This window comes from Argiope bruennichi, chromosome 10 (assembly GCF_947563725.1).
Source record: "Argiope bruennichi chromosome 10, qqArgBrue1.1, whole genome shotgun sequence".
Taxonomy (NCBI): Eukaryota; Metazoa; Arthropoda; class Arachnida; order Araneae; family Araneidae; genus Argiope; species Argiope bruennichi.
This window is the reverse complement of record NC_079160.1, coordinates 65,705,665-65,727,866: the sequence shown is the minus strand read 5'-3', so window position 1 is coordinate 65,727,866 and position 22,202 is coordinate 65,705,665. Positions and strand designations below refer to the sequence as shown.

Here is a 22,202-nt window from a genome sequence, read left to right as displayed (position 1 = left end):
CCAACAGCAAAGATATAAAACACATGAATTGATATCAATTGAATAAGGTGCCGCATGCATTTCCTAAAGATAAAGAAACGATTTGGGCACTCTTCAGTTCTAGTTTCAAATTAATGTTATTGCCTTAAATTGATTGTTGAATACTAATTGAACTAAATCTTAGTTTAACTAAAATAACAATTTAATCAAGCAGACGCACATTTTCAACAATAAAAATGCGATTTTTAATTGAATACAACGAATTGAAACAAATTTAGAAAATAACAAAACTCTCAAACAATTTCTTTTATACCTTTTCTCATTTTGCACATTCGTAATGACAACTTATTAGTCATTAGGAAGTTATTTTAGTCAACAATTGTAGGTCAAATAAAACATTACATTAATAGATATAATCATAAATCATAATTACATCATAAATGGGTATATTCACAATTTATATCAAAATTGAGCTAAGCATCATATTTTATAAATATAGATATTGAACTATTAGACGAAAACTTGAATCTAGGATACATCGATTACCATTTTGATTTTAAAAGGAACTCCGGGTTTTTTCTTTTCATATTGAAGTCGAGCCCAGATTAAAGAAAATAAACTAAAGCAGTCTGGTTTTCAACTTATCTGAGAAAAAAAAAAAAGACTTTTTGCTCGACGAGGATGGGATTCGAACCCACGCGGGCAGAGCCCAATGGATTAGCAGTCCATCGCCTTAACCACTCGGCCACCTCGTCTCACAATAGCGTTATTCAACAATGGCAATTTGAAGATTTTATTGTTAAACTGCAGCTGAAATATGAAAATCGTGATAAAATGATTCTTATCAACTTGGTAGCAGCGAGCTGTATAAACAAAAGACAGTTGCAAGATAAATATAGCAATTTCAATTGTTCTCTGTCGTCAGATATCTGTTTCTCTATTTTGAAATTTGGCAATTGGCCAAAATATTTTTTATAGTTTTAATGCAAGAAACATGGATGAAAAAAAAGTTTTTAAACATGGAATCACAGTCGGAGTGGTTTTCCCGAATCTTTCTCGCATACTCTCTAATAGATTTGTCATACCAGAGAACGCCTTACATGGCACTGGTGTACAATAGGCACGAAATATTAACTTTTGGCATGAATTTAGCATTTATACTGAATGTATCGTGTGATACTTGGAGATTGATGCCTGGCATGCTTTAATAATATCCAAAAAAACTAATTTGGGATTTAGACATGTTTTTTCTCAACCAATTGAAACAAAAATGTGGCATCGAATTGCACTTGTAGCCATAAATTCTCATATCAAATTTGATATAGTTAAGTATTTACGGGTTTTATTATGTTTAGCTATTTCTGAAAATACAGACCGACAGAAACCCTTAGTTGAATCTGACTTGAAATTAGGCATGTGTCTGTACTATAAATGTTAAATCTGTATACCAAATCTTATCTACCTAGCTGTCTTCATTTTGTAATCATCGCGTTAAATTATATTCTATCAAATGAAATGCCGGACTTCTTCTGAATAGATTTTACACACATTTTGATAGAAATCTGCAAATTTCATGTAAATACCGCATACCAAATTTCAACCGTCTAGCTCAAATCGTTTATGAGTTATTTTTGTCAAAGACAAACCGGCGGACGTTTTCCAAAAATGTGTTTTTAAATTCAGGCAGGCCTAAAATGTGGAGATTTCACAAAATCTCGAGTTTGAATTTCTTGAGGATTACTATATTTTATATTACGTATAAGAGAATGTAATATATATATATATATATTATGACCTTCTGTAATCGGTATAATAATTTTGAGTAAACTTGCACTTTCATAACAGAAAAGTTCTTCGACTAACTCAGAACCTGAATCCGTTCTCTAACTTTTTTTGCAAGAAGCACTATGAATCAGTACAACTTATATGCACTTGTAATGACTTCAGAGGCTAAATTTTTTTGACTTCAGAGGCTAATATTGTTAATCTTTCCACTGAAAGCAAAATATTTAGTTATGACTTTAATTTTTGTAATTTTTACAAAATCGAATTCATTAGGAATTTTGAAAGATTTTTTTTTCTCAAGATTATTTATCTAAGTAAGCAGAATAATTAATTCCCACATTGCTTCTTCTGTTACCAACCATCTTTCGCAAAAATGTTTATCCCAAGTCTGGAGCACAATGAATTGAATCAAGCGTACCAAATTCGGTCATTTCGACTAGTCGCGGTTCAGTGGATTACATCCATAACAGAAGACCGTTTCCAACAGCTGACGGTGTTTGTTGCAATAGCAAACAACATCCAACAGCGATGAGATATCGAATCCAAGAAAAAGATAATGGTTCTAACCTATCTCTGTGGTATCAGAAAAACAAGGCAACTACGTACAGGCAGAATGTTTTAAGAATGTTCCGTCAGATATTTTGTCCAACAACATTTAGAATTTTATATGGCAACTACCATTTTGTTTAGAGAAACAAGAATGATTCTTTGTTCCGAAGATAAAAGTTTTAAATTTTTTAAAAATCTTTTTGTATGGTATCGAATTAAATAATTGTGTATCAGTAATTTGTCTTTTAAATGCTTTAAATGCACTTTCTCAGAGTTATACATTATTGAATATTGTTTAATCTTATTATATTCGATTAAAGAGTGATCTATGTTATAATTTTTATGAAGCTGAAGAAACCTTTCTTTTCTGCTTGTTTAGAAATTTTTTTTATTGTGTATTTTTTATTGTTTTATATATTAAAATGATATTTAAGATAATTCATCTTTTAATTATATAAATTCTCTGAAACTTTGCTAAAATTTTTATGTTTAAATTCTGCGCATTCATGAAGTATAGTCAAAAGTTTTACATATATAATCTTTACTTCAAAATAATTGCTTATTAATTTCATTTAATAAGCAATGCAATTTTATGGAAAGTAGCTGCTTAATAATATGTAATGAAATTAATAATCAATTTAATCTTATTAATATTAAAGCAATTAATGCATTTACTAGATTTTTACAAAATTATTTTGATTTTTAATTACTGATTGTTCCAAAATTCGCTGCCTAATGCATTTTATTGTTGTGAAAAGACAGTGAATAACAATACAATTTATTTAAATTGTATGGGAATTTATTTATATTTATTGTATTGTATTTATAATTTAAATTATATTGTATTTATTTATTTTGAATTATATTGTATTATTGTATTTATTATTGAATTAAATTGTATTTATTTAAATTGTATGGGAATTTATTTATATTTATTGTATTGTATTTATAATTTAAATTATATTGTATTTATTTATTTTGAATTATATTGTATTATTGTATTTATTATTGAATTAAATTGTATTTATTTAAATTGTATGGGAAATATCTTATTCATTGAAGGATGCCTTCCCGAATTGGCATACATAATAGTACAAAGCAAACAAAATGGCCTAAAATTTTAAAGATTGTTTTTTAAATTTCTACATATAATTTTATAAGGTATATAAATTTAGCACTGTAATTAATTAATTAATTGTGATCCACTTCAAGAATGGAGCCACCGGTGGTCATTTCAGAAATGAGGATGAGGAGCTTCCGGTATGATGGTTGGTTCTCGTCATACTAGTGGGGAAAGAAATGGTGGCTACCTCCTTTCGATAATGGGACGTGGTAGGTGATGAAACAATGAAAATTTTTTGAATATTAAAGCAACAATTCAATCTATTGTTGGAAATTAGTAAAAAATTTATTTTAATAATTGGCAAAATTTTGCAAAAAATTCGCACAACGATTAAATTGGTGTCATGAAAAAAAAAATTTGTTAAGATTTAAATCGGTATAAAATTCACTTTTTTGCGATAATATTTTGAAAAGTTATCGTTTGAAAATGCTAAAATTCACCTTAATTTTTAGTTAATTAAAAACTTTTTAAACAATTGCCCTGAGATGCACATTCTCATCCTCCAAGACATTTATGTCCCATATTTAATAGATGTAGGCAAGCAGTTTGGCCAGTAGAGGCCAATACACACACATATTCGACATTATTATAAACATAATGTAATATAAAATAAGACCTAAAAACATTTTAGAGAAAATGATGAGTCTAAATAGAATTCGAACAACAAAAATCAATATTTTAAGAAAAAATGATATATTTAAAAAAATATTATTTTATTCATTATTTGATGCAATTTAATGGCAACGAAAACATTTTTCATTTTGTTACACTAAACAATAATTTAAAAGTAAGCCGTTAAATCACACCCAAGTTTCTATATAACAATAAATCACGCTGAAACACTATAATTACACTGTTGAAATCACTCTGTTAATCTTTCTGTCGATTTGAGTTGTCTAATAATAAATCTGATTCAGAAGAATTTCTTTGCAGTTGTTTCCTTGATTAGGTAACAGTATAATATAAATGAGTGAAAAGTATGTTTGGCAATGTATACAAATAAGCACATTCTTGGTATGCATGTATTTTATTCCATTGTGTCTTCTATTGTTAGAAAGAATAGACGTCGAATCGTCTGAACAGTATTGTTCATTAAATGAAATCAATCCATATGTCTTTATTCCCAGGTATGATAATGTAATCCAGGGCAATAACAAGTTTATGAATTTTTATTGTACTGATGTACTTTTCTTTCTATTGTGGGTGTCTTTATTATGAAATAAAATGTTAGAATATTGATACAATAGGAATAATATAAAAACACTGAATCTTAACCCTTTACTGGGGAGGAGAAATTTTAGGACTTAAGTGGGGAGGTGCGGTCTGCAAGACCGCATTTCATTTACACTCAAATTAAATTTTCTAATGAATGTATTAGTATGAAAAACTACCAATATATTTTGCAGATATTTTTCTTGATATATAGATATGTTTTAGATATTTTTCAAAATATATTATCATTGAAAAAAGTAAATGCGTTGGAACATACATTTTCTTCTCAAATTACATGTTAGAATAAATAATATTCTTAAAAAAACATATTATATTTTACATTTGAAATCATGTTTATTTTTACAGTATATGAAGGTGTATAGAAGACCATATAATTTAAAATTCAACAATCATATGAAAAATAAAAAAAAAATTACAATGGGTAAAATTGGCCCTTTTTTTTTATCGTCTTATGTGACTTTCTCAGCACGGTTTTCTAAGGCATTTTAAACACACAGGTTAAGAACTAGTATAAAAATCAACCTATAAAGTCTGTATATATATCTTTTAGTATATTAATATATTTTTTAAATTTTTCAAAATACATTATCACTAGAAAAATTAATTATGTTTGAACATACATATCAGAATCAGTTGAATGCGAACTTTCACCGAAAAACTCTTCTGTACAGTTATCCTTATCACTAAAATCACTTTCTGCTTCATTTAAAAGTGTCTGGAGCCCTACTTAATAATAGGATCAGTAAATTGGATGATATTTCGGGGCCCAGGTTTTAGTGCCATCTCCTAAGCCTCGTTTATCACTGGGACACTAACAGGGAGTGAGGTCTTAGAGACCGCGCTGAAAGAAATAACTGAATTATTTTAAAAAGCATCCGCTGAAATCGGTTGAAAAAGTGCACGTGTACTGAAGGTCACAAAATGAGAAGCTACAGGGTCAATATATTCAATTGAGCTAAAAATAGAATAGGGCTGACCGAAAATCCCTCTCTAGCGGTCTCACAGACCGCACGTCCCCAGTTAAGGGTTAAAATTAAAAAAATATTGAAAAAGTATTTAAGAAATCTAATAATTAGTATTAATAAAAAAATTTCTAATTAATAAATTTGGCAAAAAAATTATGCTCTGCCTAAATAAAAAAAAAATTAAATGGCCTTTTTACTCACCTCTTTTTGGATGCATGCCATGAATAGAATAAAAATATATTTTATCGGAGGACTTTCTATCTCCTCTTCCCAGTTCTTTCAAAGCATATAAATTTTTGATATTAACTTCAAAAACGTATTGAATTATACCATCTTAAAATAACTAACTAAACGTTAAACCATCGCAAAGAACAAAATAATTGTATCATCAAGTTTGAATAACATTTTAAAATGACCTAATGAGCAGAAACATAATTGCATAAATCTCTTTTATAAGCATTATTATCCGAGAGACCTATTACACTGAGCCTTTACCGTCGCTTTCACTATTTTATCCATTGCCTCTTTCATATTTCCCCTCTTTTTTTCCCCCATACTTTTCCATCCTGGCTCAGCAGATTCGCTTTCTACACGGCTCATTTCTTGGAATTACACAGCGCCATCGAAAGGTTAAACCACCGATTGCTGCAAAAAATAATGAATTATTAACGTAATGCCATGTTATTATGAATTAAAAGATAAAGTGGCTTTAGATTCTGCTTGGGTAAAATAAATTTTAAACTAAAGTTTTCTAAAATGTGGTCATGGTTTTTTATAGTTTTGTTGCTACCATTTTATTTTATTTTAAAGGAGGTAGAGTCTTCTTGAAGTATAGTTAATGATTAACTAATGAGGAACGTTTTTGCAAGGCTGAATGAATTTAATTTCTGTTTAATTTAATGAAATTGATCCCAAATTATCTTTGCTCACAATATAGTATGAGCATTAAAATTGTATGAGAAGACATTTTAGCAATTTAATTAAATTTACTCATATGAGAAAAGAATAAAATTACTATTAAAGTAATAAGAATTTTTTGTTTAAATTTTAATGGTAAACTGATTTTTTTAAAAAGAAATCACGATGGAATATTTTTAATTAAAAAAAACTGGCAAGGAATTATTGAAAGGTAATAAAAAATCATTGCATTTCCGTTTGTTTGATTATTTGAAAAGTTCTTTATCAATTTCAGTTCTAATTGATTAGAATATCGTCTAAACTGAGGGGTTAAGTATTATCGAAATAAAATTAATTATTAACTAATAAGAATAGTTTTTGTAAGGTTAAATAAAGGCAATCATCTGAACAGAATGGTTCATTAAATAAAATTGATACCTAATTATTTTTGCTTATAATATATTATGAGCGTATAGAATTGTATTAAAAAGCACTTCAGTATTTTAATTAAATTTTAAGCCAAATAAAACTGAAATTGAAGCTATAATAAATATTTTAAGGCAAAACTGGTTTGTTTAAGAATTCGAAATAGAATATTCTTATTTAAAAAAATGGCAAATAAGTATTGAAAAGTATTAATTCTTTTCCTAAATTCTAATTCTAATTTTAAGAAGTCGTTCAATTTCGTCTGTTTGACTATCTGAATATTTTTTTTTTGTCAATTTTAGTTGTAATTGGTTAGAATATCATCTTTTAGAAATAATGAAATATATAGGGGTTATCAGAAAGAAGAAGTTTTAAAATATCTATTTCTAAACAATATAATAGATAGAGACGAAATTTTAAAACACTTTATTCTAAATATAATACTAAATCGAATATAATCATAAAATTGATATCAAAACTATAATATATATTTTTAAATTTTAAATATTTAACTGATTTCTTAAGACTTTCAAATGTTTTTTTTTTGTTTTAAAAAATTGGTACGGAATTATTTAAAGGTAATAAAAAAATCACTGCAATTCCGTTTGCTATTTGAAGAGTTCGTTGTCAACTTCAAATGTAATTTGTTAGAATATCTTCTTTTAGAAATAATGAAACATATAGGGTTTATTCAGAAAGATGTTTTATTTGATTTCTAAACATAACAATAGAGACGAAGTTTTAAAATACTTTTTTCTAAACATAAAAATAAATTGATATTAAAATTGATATTAAAGCAATAATATATTTTTAAAAATTTTAATGTTGAACTGATTTTTTTTAAGAATTTCAAATGCCTTTTTTTAATTTAAAAAATTAATAGGGAATTAGTGAAAAACTATAAAAAAATATCTGGTATTTCGTTTGTTTAATTGTTTGAAAAGTTCGTTGCCAATTTCAATTATAATTGGTTAGAATATTTTCTTTTAGAAATAATGAAGTATATAGGATTTATTCAAATCGAAAAGTTTTAAAAGGATTTTTTCTAAACATAACAATTGATGGAGACGAAGTTTAAAATACTTTTTTTCGAACATAACATTAAATTGAATATCATCCTAAAATTGATATTAAAGCAATATTATATTTTAAAAATTTTAAATGTTGAACTGATTTTTTAAGAATGTTTCAAATGCATTTTGTGATTTAAAAAAATGGTAAGGAATTATTGAAAGGAAATAAAAAAAATCACTGCTGTTTCATTTGTTTGAAAAGTTCGTTGTCAATTTCAGTTGTAATTGGTTAGAATATTTTTGAAATAAGGAAATATATAGGGTTTATTCAGATAGAAGTTTCAAAATATTTTTTCTAAACAAAACAATAGATAGATAAGAAATTTTAAAATACTTTTTTAAACGTAACAACAAATTGAATATCATCATAAAATCGATATTAAAGCTTAACATATTTTTTTAAATTTTAAAGACTGGAATGATTTTTTAAGAATTTTAAATACATTTTTTTATTTAAAAAATTGTTAAGGAATTAATGAAAAGACTTTAATAAAACTTTAATAATAGATCGAGAGCTTACATTGAATAGATGGGTATAGGGAAGATCATAATTTTATTTTGTGAATTTAACATAAGCTCCATTTGTTATACCAGAAACAATGAATCAGAAATTCACTTTCTTGCCACACAATGCTTAATTGATTCTTGATCACTGAACCATTGAGTACGACCGGAGTTTAACCCCCTGCTTGGCGGAATTTTCAAAAATCGCCAACAACGATCTTTCGAAATGTTCAAAAGCAAGGGAGCAGATGTCCAATCCTAGTGCATAATAAAAATTGCCAGCTTTGGCGCGTTATTGCAACTTGGCGAAGAAGGGGGTTAAACTCCGGTTCACCCAACCATTGTTCTAAAAACGCGATCCCGAATATCTAAAAGAGTAGCAGGCTTAGGTAGTGAATATAGCTATCTTTTATATATCTTCACAAATATGCCTACATTTGAAAGCAGCTCAGATACACTCAATAGTTTCACCTGACTTATGTCCTGTACCCTTCTTTTTGGCTGTCCAACCATTTTCTAAGAATTTTTTGCACCCTCTGTAAATCTGTCTGAATTATGGATGCTAAATCTGAATACCGAATTTCATCAATCTAACTATCTTTGTTTTGTATTTATCGTGTTATACTTGAACAGCCGGGCAGATGGATTTCATCTGAACAGATATTACTGAAAATTTTGTAGAAATCTGCATATTTTTTGTAAAGACTGTATTCCAAATTTAAACCGCCTAACTCAAAGCATTTTTAGTACTTTTCGGTTAGCCGTTTGCTTTCAAATTTTTTAAAAATGTTTTAGTCAATTGCTTTTACTGACATTCTTTATCAAGATAGAAAAGCAGATATCTGATGATAATAAGAATTGAAATTACTATATTTATTTGACAGATGTCGTTTTTTTATTCAGTTCTCTGTTACGCTGTTCATACCATCCGAGACCTGAGATTTCATTATTGGCAACATACAAGAGATCTGTCCATTTTGTCGTAAACATGCAATAGCATTGATTTTACCTGAATTATCTGAATGTAGAAAATAAAATTTTGAATTTCTCTTTATGCATTGTAATATAAAATGTGTAAATTTTTACTAACGTCCATTAGAATTATTTTATTTAAATATCTTCTTTCCATTTGTAATATAATATGTTTCAATTTGCGATATAAAGTTTTCCTTTATAATCTATTTCAGATAAGATTTTTATCGTTTGATCTTATTAAGATATTAAAACTTTAAAAAAAAGCAATTTCATGTTTTTGTCATTAAAATTCTGAATGTATAAAATAAAACTTTGAATTTTTCTTTATTCAATGATGCACAGTATATGTTTCTTTCTGTTGCCATACAAAAGAAATAAACACAGAGAATAATCGGAAATAAACTATTATGTGTTTCAATGCTTGATATAAAGTTTTTCTGAATAATATGTTTCAAATGAGATTTTTATCTTTTGGTCTTATTAAGATATTAAAACTTTTACATTTACTTTTGGTTATTACTTTTACATTTATATGCATGCTATTCCTGTAAAATTTTTAATAACCTTTAATATTGTTACAAACCTGTAAAGTTGCTTCCCAGTAGGCTTAGTAAAATAATTGGAAAGACCATTTTACGATCAGCCCTATGGGTGATGATCGGGTACCGCGTCAGTGATCTTAGAGCTTGGCGACGAATTGGGTGACAAAATAGATATTAAAGGAAACTTCGAGAATTTTAGTGATGCAACCAATAGGAACTGATTGGTCTGATTTCCCCAGAACCTTCTCGGCCCGACTCCCGGAAACTATAAAAGGCCTGATAATCGTAGTCAAACTACAGTGAATAGTAGTCGGAGTCGTTGGCAAATAACGAGTCGTTGAGTGGATAACGAAGAAACGGCAGATTAGTCCAGTGTTGCGTGGAGCTCAATCGAGTGCTGAACTGCTATTTTGTCGAGTCGTAGAAGCAGCGTCGTGTCGTGTATGGAGTAGCCAGTCATGTAGTAGTAAGTCGGCAGTTGGAGACAGTGGAGAATTTCAGCGGTTTGGAGTAACCGTAGAGCGAAGCTCCGAAGATTCTGTCTGGCCGTTTTGTGTGCTGTGGTCGTTATTTATGCCGAATTACTACTTGTGGGCTACTGTCTGCTGTAGTGCGCTGCTGTGTGTAAGTCTCGGCTGTATATAGTTGTCGTCTTTGTATTCGTAATTCTCAGGCATTGTTAATTCAAATATATTGAAATATAAAGAATAAAATTATAATAAAGAAAATTTTCAAAGTGATATCTTTCTTTTAAAGTAAAGTACTCTTATTTTGAGGGAATTTCCCACCATTTAAAGCAAAATAGTAAAAAATACTAAAATTATTTATGTATTTCGACTCCATTGAAAGGAAGAAAAAACAATAGAAAACAATGTCATTCATTACAAACGAGTACGATTCTATAAATGATTTCCAAAAATTTTTCGTTCAAAATTAGAATGGCAACAATGAAATAAAGTGCATTTCTAAGAATTTTTCGTACCATATGTAAATATTTTACGTTGAAATGTCGTTATTCATAAGCATACAACATCACTGGCCATTTTTTCGTAAACATTCAACAGCGCCAATTTTATCGGAATTATCTGAATGTAGAAGATAAAATTTTGAATTTTTTTCTATCCAGTGTAATATAGTACGTATTTCTTTCTACTATCATCTATTAAAAATAAATTTTTAAAATCTCTTTTCGTAATTTAAATAAAAAATTATATTCTTAAAATTTGTCTTTTTCAAATCTCTTCTTTCCATTTACGATATAGATATTAAAACTTCAAAATAAAACTATTTCTTGTCTTTTCCATTTTGATTTTTAAATTATTCTTTCATTTGGATATTACTTTTACATTTATCTGCATGTTATTAATATAAAGTTTTAAATAAATTGTAACATTTTCAGTAATATCCACACATTCTGAAATTCAAATAATTTGAAATAAAAGGAAAAAATAATAGTAAAGAAGATGTTCAAAGTTATATCTTCCTGTTTAAATGTGTTCTTTTATAATTTCCCACTGTTTAAACCGAAAAGGTGGAAAATATTAAAATTATTTTCCTATTTCGAATCCAATGAAAAGAAGGAAAAACAATAGAAAACAAAGTCATTCATTATAAAAGAGTACAATTTCGTAAATTATTTCCAAGCATTTTTTCATTGAAAATTAGAATGGCAACAATCATATAAAGTGCATTTTTACAAATTTTCCGTACCATATGTAAATTGTTTACTCTGAGACGTGGTTATCCGTAAGCCTACAACATCATTGGCCGTTTTTTCATGAACATGCCAACAGCACCAATTTTATCAAATTATCTAAATGTAGAAAATAAAATTTTGAATTTTTCACCATCCAGGGTAATTGTTTTCAGTATGTGTTTCTTTCTACTATTGTCTATTAAAAATAAATTGTTTAAATCTCTTTCTAAAAATAAAATTTTATATTTTTAAAATCTGTTTTATTCAATCTATTCTTTCCATTTATGATATAGTTTACTTCAATTCTTGATATAAAGTTTTCCTGTGTAATATGTATCAAATGATATTTTTATCGTTAGGTCTTATTAAGAAATTAAAACTTCGAAATGAAACCATTTCTTTTCTTTAACATTTTGATTTTTTTTCATTTGATTATTACTTTTACATTTATCTGCATGTTGTTCCTGTAAAAATTTTAATAGTCTTTAATTTTTTCTTTAATTCCCAGGCATTGTAAATTCAAATATAATAAAATATAAAGAAAAAAGAATTTATAAAGAAATTTTTCAAAGTGATATCTTCTTTTAAAAGTAAAGTACTTTTTTTTTTGGGAGAATTTTCCACCGTTTAAAACGAAACAGTAGAATAATATTAAATTATTTTCGTATTTCGAATCTATTGCAAGAAACAAGGTAAAACAATCGAAAACAAAATCATTCATTTCAAATGAGTACAATTTCGCAAACGATTTTCTGACATTTTTCTTTAAAAACTGGAATGGCAGCAATCACATAAAGTGAAATATAATAGAGAGATTTCAGAGCGAAATCATTATTGCTTTTCAAATTTTATATCAAATGTCTCACAAAAGAGATAATTCGATATTAAATTCAAAGCAGAATAATGTGAGATCATAAAAATTGAAGAAATGAATGCAATGCTAATGAATCCATTTTGTGAAAAGGCTTTTGAATTCGCACAAATGGTGAGAGGAGAATTAAATATTTTTTTCCGATTGAAATTGAATAAAGATCTCTTCAAAACAGAAATATTCTCTTTTGAGATCCTATTCATTACATGAGTAATTTAGCTTTATATTCAGCAATATTTTTTGTTCGACTGTCATTTTATTAAGTGGCGTCTTTTGAAAAGTTTTCTATGGAACAAGAATTATTATTCCATTAGTAAGGATCTAGTAAAAGTCATTCATAGTTTGGGCAACAATTGGAAAGTTCTGCATGTTCATTTGAATTCAGAGTTTTCTTTACTTTTGATAGCTTGGCTTTCAGATAAAGAGTATTGCAACGATTTATTTAATTATTTTCAAATGTATTTTTTGAGAAAATATTCAAATGTAATGTCACAAGAAATATTTCATCATTCTTCTTTCATGAATTTACAAAAATAATAGTGAACTCAGAAATAATTCACAATTATTTATTTCCTTAATTCCTTTAAAATATTCAAATTAATATATATTTTAAAAACTACTTCAGCGAAGAATGATGCGTTGTTAAGGGGGAATCATACTGACTCCTCCTCCTCGCCTAATTAAAACAATCGGGATAAAGTTGAATGACCGGACAGCACTGACGGGAAGTAGGGTTGAATCCTAAGTGCCGTCACCTGTCACGGTATAATCCTTCCGATGATCTGATCGTATGACTTTTATCCTTTGAAGAAATTTAAAGATGAAGTATCCTGTTTAATATCTTAGTAGGTCACAAGACAAATTTAAAAAAATCACGATCATTTACATTTTTAAAGTGTTTCCCAGGAGTATTATATTATTGACAGGTTAGAATTTTCTTTGATTAAGTTGTAACAATTTGTACAGATTATGTTACAATAATGGTTTTAATTTACTTTTATTTTTATATGATCAATTAATTTCCTTTTAAGCAAATATCAGCAGAAAAATTAAGTTTTAATATCTTTAGATTGTGGTGGTAACATCATAAGCCAGATAACAACCTCAGGAAATGAGTGTCTTAAGGTTCGAACTCGCAACGTTAGGGTTCATAGCCGAATAACAAAGCCACTAGACAAAAGTGTACACTCATTTGCGGAGGTTGTTATCTAACTTATGATGTTACCACCACAATACTCCCCCACCAGTGAGTCGGTGGAGTTTATCGCGCCAGTTATGTTATGGCGAGTGCCGAACGTGATTATCGCGCCAGGCGTTATGGCGAGCGACAAACGTTGTTATCACGCCAAGCGATATGGCAGGTGACGGCGAGCGTGTGTGAGTGATTGCTGCCGGTAGATGGAGTCCCTACAGCTGAACGAAGGATGCGGTTGTTCAGAACCAGGGTTACCAATGTGATGTGCAAGTTTGAGGTTCAAACTCGCTACGTTAGTGTTCATAGCCGAGTAACAAAGCCACTAGACAAAAGTGTACACCCCTTTCCTGAGGTTGTTATCTGGCTTATGAAGTTACCACCACAAGGTGAAGAAATTGAAATATTTCCGTTTGTAAAAGACTTTTTTTTATAAATATAAAAAAAGATTAATATTATAAATTGTCTGTAAATAGTAACTTGATAGAATATACATAAATTAGTATAAAATCCTCATAATCCATCAATAAATTTATAGGAAAGAGAGGAATAAAATGTAGCTGTATGGATTTATAGCTAGTTGTTCTTAATTATTTAAGCAATAAGCAGTTTCACATTATATCTGTTTAGAAACTTTGCAAAACTCTTTTCTAATTACAAAGCAACCCATTCGGTTCAACCATCATCGAACTCTTATAGAGTATCAAAACTTGCATCTATAAATAGAGGTGATTTATACTTCTTCGATCTCATGTTCATCTTAATGAATTAATTCTAAATATCAACAGCACTCTTCAGATATCTGAAAAGCCCCTAAAGTTTTTGGTAGTTAGATTCCAATGAAAGCTTTGTGCCCACAAACTTCTCAGATTTTGAATCCCCGCAGAAGCAATCGGAATATTGAATTTGAAAGCGAGTTAACAAATGTTGAGTAAACTTGTTTAACTGTCATTTGAACTGTCTCGATTACTGATGGGCGGCGCTAAAATATGAGAGGTAGACTAGACAGATGCCGTGGTCTGCGATCGCGGATGAAAGATTTTAGATAAAATTATTTCCTATAAACTCTTGTTAAGATAGATGTTGAAGATTTGAACTATCATTTTATTATCGAATAAAGAGAAATGTTTTGTAATTCTGCAATTTAGTATTGGAATCTTCAAGCTCACAAATCAATAGTTTGGAGATGAAGTAGTATATAAATAACATTATCATGCATAGAAATGTATAAATTTGTTTTACATTATTTTCTAAAGGAAAGATTTTAACAAAATAATAATATGTATGAGGCAATTTGGTATCTCTGAACTCCAAAAAATCTCCCTTCTCCTCTTACTCGCAATTTAGGTTATTTTAATATTAAACATTTTCTACTTCAAAAATGAGGCCATTTCCCACAACTGGAGTCTACAAATAAATTCTACTCTGAGAGAAATAATTCCTTAATCATCAGTTATTCTTGTTGGTGTTTGTTGTTTCTTATGGTACTTGCCATGGACAAGCCCGCTGTTATGAAGGCAGCAATTTAAGCCGGTGTGGGGAGCGTATCTTGTTTTCATAGTAGTGCCAACTAGGGCCAAGAGTACGACTTTGCTACTCACGCATCACTCATTCGGTTGCACAACCCCTTTTTACAGGAGGGCACATTCACGCATCTCACAGATAGAACAAGGAAGAACAACTATGACCAAATCGGGACTCGAACCCATGACGCCCAGATCACGGGGAAGACGAGCTAGCCCTATGCCAGGAGGCCGTCTCAGTAATTCTTGGAAGTATCTGGAACCAGGAAAGCTACTGTTTCGTTACAGAAAGATCTCTAAATAAATTTAAATTTAGTAAACGTAATTGCAAAATCTATTTCCTTATTTTTTTTTATTTGTAAATGACGGTGGTATATATAAGCCATTAATTTTTAATGAATAGTCGTTTTTAATGTATTGTATAATTATAGTCGCAAGATAATTTGAGAGAGATGGTTTAAAATCTGATAAGATTCGATATTTTAAATGTTAAGCTTGTGTATCAAATTATATCTACATAACATATTGCGTTTTATAGTTATAGAGTTCACTTCTGCTATACAGCCAGACAGAAAGACTTTCTGCGAATGGCTTTCGTTCAAAATTTCGTATAAATTTACAGATTTGGTTGTAATTCATTCCATTCTTACTTGTAGCATTTTAGAGTTGTCGAGTTCACATACAGACAGACATATATAATGCAAATAGATATGTTTTTCAGATTCAAGGCAATTTGAAAATGTGGAGATACGTCAAAATTTGAAATTCGAATTTTTTTATGATTTACAATATTTCTTCCACATACAAGAAAGTAAAAAGATGACGAGTTATGAATGAAAGGAATAAATAGAATTCTGTATAAAATCTAGAATTACAAAACTGTAAATCTGCGAAAAATTTGAATGAATTCAGTTAAACAGAAATTTGCTTGTATATATTATGGATATAAGCACAATAACTGAGGAATCAATAGAGTGTTATTAAATTTTGCTCATATCACATCTTTTATAAACCTTTATCGAATTTGGAACTAAATCCTTTACCAGACTGATTACATGTCAGTCTGTCGACTTGTATACTTGTGAAAGCTATAAAACAAAAGAGCATTAAAAAGGGTAAAAAAAATTTCGTACACAATCTTGACACAGAGATTGTCGCATTGAAATTGAGACACAATCAGTTGAATGAAAGAAGTCCAAAACTTGTGCTCCGAAGTTAAATACAAAAAATTCATTATTATGTAAATACACGAAAAAATCGAAGAAAGAGCATTTTCGCTGGCTAACATTATCTTATTTCGGAATGCCTCATTATACCTCATTTCGGATATATACCTTACTTATATAAACCTCATTATACCTCATTTCGGATATATACCTTACTTATATAAACCTCATTATACCTCATTTCGGATATATACTTCACCTATACATATACCTCATTATATCTAATTTCGAATATATACTCACCTATACATAAGCCTAATTTCAGATGTATACCTCATTGATATATATATACTTCATTTCGGATATATACCTCACCTATACACTTTTCATATATTTACAGCACCTATATATATATATACCTCACCTAAATATATACCTAATTTTGGAATAAGATTATATTTGTTTATTTATTTGATAATAATTTTTATTCTGTTCTTTATTTTACATTCTACTGCATCTCTATCAAACATTGTTTCAAATTTTATTCCAAAAGATTATATATTCCTTACCATATCATTTGTTTGGAATAGCATATTCTTATATCGATGTAAATTATCAAAATAGCTTAGTCATCTCTTAAGTTTTAATCCAAGTTCGTAAAACCATTAGTCAAATATAACTTATAAAACGTTTTTAAGAATATCTAGGATATTTTGAACTGAATAAGCTTCTTTTCACATTTCATTTCAAACAAATTCTTTTCCAAGTTGCACAAACAAGCAACATCCCAGCAATTTTGCCCTCCTTTTCGTTCGAACTGAGGATTGAAGTTTCAGAATAAACTTCTATTCAACTTCACGATTTTCTCAGACTTGTCCGTTCCAACTTAAGGAACTTCATCTTTGCGTGTTTTATCCATTGAAAGAGTGGATTACGCTTGATTTAGTTCTGGGCTCGAAAAACATGAGCTGGCCTGACTAAATAAAGGGCTGGAATACGAAGCATGTCTCTGAAATATTGAATTTCTTGTCAATTCCCAAATGCCCGGAGGCATATATGGATTTCTTATGCCGCATCCACATATTTCTTTCCAAGTCATTTATCATAGAGAGACATATTTCCAATTAATAAGTTTTTTGAATTTTTCGATTTAATGAAATTTTCTATAGAACATTGTCTTTGAACGACGTTTACATGCTATTTATTTACCATATAAAGAAAGATAATTTCCACATAATAGATTTTATTCCAATTCTTTTTGCAAGTTCTTATTTCTATGCAACAATTTTAGACATCTCATTTATCGATGATTCAACAAAATCAACATAAACGGCTGCCTTTAAAATTGGAAAAATTTTAAAGAAATGGTAGATATTGAAGAAGGTAAAGAATTAATAATTTTCTACCTTTTTATGAAAATATTTTGATTTTTAAAGCTAGAATGCATGAGTTTTATTTTTTATTAAAAAATTACGTGTTTTAGTTACTTGAATAAAATTTGGGGAAATTATTAAAAAAAATTTCATTTTTTCCGGGAAATTTAAAAAAAAAATTAAGATGTGCAAAATAGCTACTAAGGATATCCCAATTATGAATTAAAGAATATCCCAATGACACAAATCATATTATAACAATTCTGCAATAAAAATAAAAGTCCCTTTTTACCAATATATCTTTTACAATGCAGGAAAATATATGATAGTATTTTTAATGTTAGGATAATTCATATAACAGTCATCGTGGTATTTTTTCCAAGTTTCCAGTTTTAATCTAATTCTACTACCGCGTTTGCCATATATCGGTTTTTTCTATAACGTTGATCAAAAAGCATTTATAAACGGTTTCCAAAGACTCATTGTTGTACTTTGGAACAATCGTGTGAAATTTATAAATGGAAATAAAAATGTGTTGCAAAAAAGGCTTTACGATGTATTTTAGACTTAATAACCTAAGACCTATAACATATTGTAACATGTTGCAACAAGACAGTGCGTGAAAGACGAAGGTGATAACGAAATGATTATTAAAAAAAATCTACCGAAAAAGAATTACGTCATTTGAAACAATACTTCAGGAATTATAGATGACCTGGATAATTTTCAATCTTCAACATAAAATTTTTTTTCAGAAAAAATGTTCTTCACAATAAGCTTATTTAGTAGAATTAACAATATTTTTATAGCTTAGGATATGTATTAAAGTGGATAAATTTGTAGGATAAGTTTTCCTTAACTTTTCTTCACTTAATTTTCAAATTTCTTTGGAAAGAATCTCTTTCTAACACAGTTTTCATGCTGAGCGATAAGATTCTTTAGGCTGAGGCTCGACTGTACAAGGAGATGAACAAATCCAAATATTCTGCATAAAAATTTCTATGTCATTTTATATAAGCAATGTAGCAAGTATATGTAATAAAATTAAGGCAGTGTTTACGTTACTGTCTATTAAGCGGAATCTATTAAGATAATTAATTATAAACACATAACTGCTTTTAATGTTTTGTAGCATCGACAATATAGCTTTTATGACATTCTTGTCACTTTTAGAATGCATTTTGGGTGATCTTGGCTTTAAAATTGGTTGACCTTGATTTACAGAATAATTTTCCATTCTTGAAGCATGATTACCACTCAGAACAATTTAAACAATTTATGGTATAATTGACGTAAACTTACAATATCATGCGAATAGTCTCTTCATTAGAATTTACGAGTTTCCCATGAATTCATGTTTGTTATTGTTCAAGAGATAAAATTGTCACAGAGGTAACAACTCATGCAGTCATAAAAGCACAAACTGCACATTTACCGATTGTAACTTGTGTGTCATTGTCATTTGGCATATATTTAGTATGTCAATCGAAGCGAATATTCTATGTGCTATCTGTTGAATTACTAAGGAGCATCGAAACTATTTGATTCCAGCTTGTATTTTAAGTTACCCTGAGATCATGAAAAATGCAATAAGTGCTGGAATATGGATTTTTTTGAAATTCATAGTATTTCCCGATTTATTATTACTAAAGATATACTTTCTATCCATTAACAAAGCAGAAAATTATAATAAATACCTACAGTTAATTATATATTTTTATATGATTGTAATTTCTGCCTCACGTGCTCCATACAACGGCATTCGAAAATTTTTGAGAGGCCGATTTACCTTAATCACCCATTTTCATTTAAAAATAAATAAAAAAAAGGTTTGTCTAACAAATGTACTGAGACTTCTCTTTTGATTAAGAATAATAAAAATGTCACATACATAACAAAATGAACTGAAGTTGTTTAAGTACATACGGCGAGAACTAGTAAAGAGAGACATAAGGAAAAACATATACAAATAAAAAATAAGCACTGCAAACCTTGTATAGAAATAACTCTGATTCCACGTCAGAATGCTATATCAGACAGACATACATCTTACTATTAATATTTCAAACGTAACTGAGCTAGTCTAGACAAGCAGGCGTTTGTTGCTGGTCTCCTATGGCATAATTTACCCGACGTCTGCTGGAGATAGTTTATGTCAGTCTATATTTGTCATATTCCTATGATCCACGCTTGATCCTGCGGAGATTTTTCACATTCATATCAATTGGAGAAGGTTTATGTTAGTGAGTAGGAGAGCAAAAGTACATCTTATGATTCTCACTTGATCCCACGAAGTGTTGCCACATTCATATAAGGTAAAGTTAAAAAAAAAAGAATAACTATAGTTTTTAAAATCAGCATGCCTTTTTACCTCTAAAATGGATCAAAAATTGAATCCAACTGAAATTATGCTACAAACTACTCCCCTATGTAATCAGGGAAAAAATATTAGGTAAGCTAATATTTTATCTAGGCAAATTCTACGACTCACTTGGAAAATGAACACACTTTTTATTTAAGAAGAATGTGAAAAGCACTATTATTGAAAATAGATGAAATGCAATGTTTTAACACTCATAAAAACATCAAAGCAAATGAGGCTAATCTTTCCGCAGGAAATAAAATAAATATAATTTTGATTTTATTACCTTTCAATTAAGATAATTTTTTTCAAAACCTTCAAAGATTTCTTTCCCTCTCTTTAGTATACAAAACAATATTGGAAAGTTTATTTTAATTATTTCCACACTAACTCTTCCATTTCCAGGAAATAATCGCAAAATTATGGTAGATATAGCCGAAAGAGCAATGATTTAAGTCAATCGTATCAAACTGGGTTATTTCATCTGGATGTCATTCGGATGACTGCATTCATAACAGAAAAACGTTTTCGCAGATGACGCTGTTTACTGCCATATTAACATCAATAACCAGCATCTATGAGATGCCGAATCCAAGGAAAAAAAGGGCAATCGTGGTCACCTAAATTCTTGTTATCAGGAACATCAGCAGTTTCTGCTAAAAGGCAGTATAACGATAATCTATCTTTGCCAGCAATAGTGAAATATGTTCTCGAATAGTATTTTGGAATTTTGATTTTTGTTGTTTTGCTTTCTTTCAGCTTAAGCCAAAATCTCTCTTTTATGTAAAGATGAAGAGTTTGGATTGCATATCTTTTTTTCCCCCTTCAATAAAAATTGGGTCATCTTTATTTTTGAATTATTTTAAATGCACAATATGCGATCTGAGTTCTAAAATAATGTTTTATATCGATATATTCTCAAACACGAGAATATTATATATAATAAAAAATTATATATTAATAATAGTTAGTATATAATATATAATAGCTATAATAAAAAGATTATTCAAGATAATTCTCAAATTATGTTTTTATTTCAAATATTCAAATATACTTTATGCCGATATATTAAATATTTTGTCACGATTATTTTCTTGGTTTTGATGTTTGATGAGTATGTATTCAAATGATTTAGATTACAATTTTTATAAAACTGAAGAAATATTTCTTTACTCATTCTGAGTTTTTTATTCTGTAATTTACATTCTTTCATTTATTAAAATGAAAATTCTTTATATTTTATGTTATAATTGCGTTTGTTTTTTGCTAACAAATTTGAAGTTTATTTGTTTAAAAATCATATATATATATCAATTCTGACACATCGCAAACCTCCTCCCAATTCAAGTATTCAATAAGTCTTTTTTCTTTATTATTTAATATTTTTAATTCCATTCTTTATTTATATTTGTTACAATGGTCTTTTAATTTATATTATTATTTATTTTCAGTAGCATTTTGTATGTCGCTTTATCATCTCGACAGCATTTGTCTAATATAGCATTTGAGAGTAAACAGTGTTATTTCAGTTAATTGTCCTATACTGTCTGCAGAAAATGCTATATTCCCTTATGCAATCCCATTTGATTTCATCCTCTAAGGAGAAAAATGTTGCATTTATTACAAATTTCTCAATCTGTTTCAGTTTTAACATTGATTTACAGTTTATTTTTTTTACCGTTTCTTGAATTGCAGCATTTTGTGTAATCGCTTTGCATGTGTTCTAACTCCTTCGATGTCAGTGGAGGATATGACTATAGCATTGCAGAAAGCCTCAACCGTTGCTTTGAGAATATCCAATTCACGGGGAATTTCCCCAATTTTATATATGTCTTTCAGAAAGGTTAATAAAATTTTACGAAATATCCTGCAATGCTATATATTCAAAATGATTCATGTTCAGTAGTTGCTTCTGCTGACCCGCCAAAGTGAGAAGTTTTCCAAAACAATTTCTTTTTCGAATGGAAG

General features: G+C 28.8%; 1 non-coding gene across 1 annotated transcript; it reads right to left on the bottom strand.

Annotated features, from left to right (window-relative positions):
• Positions 1 to 652: 652 nt before the first annotated feature.
• On the bottom strand, positions 653 to 734 carry Trnas-gcu (transfer RNA serine (anticodon GCU)). Its single transcript has one exon. It is a non-coding gene; the product is annotated as a tRNA-Ser (tRNA).
• Between the last annotated feature and the right edge of the window lie 21,468 nt (positions 735 to 22,202).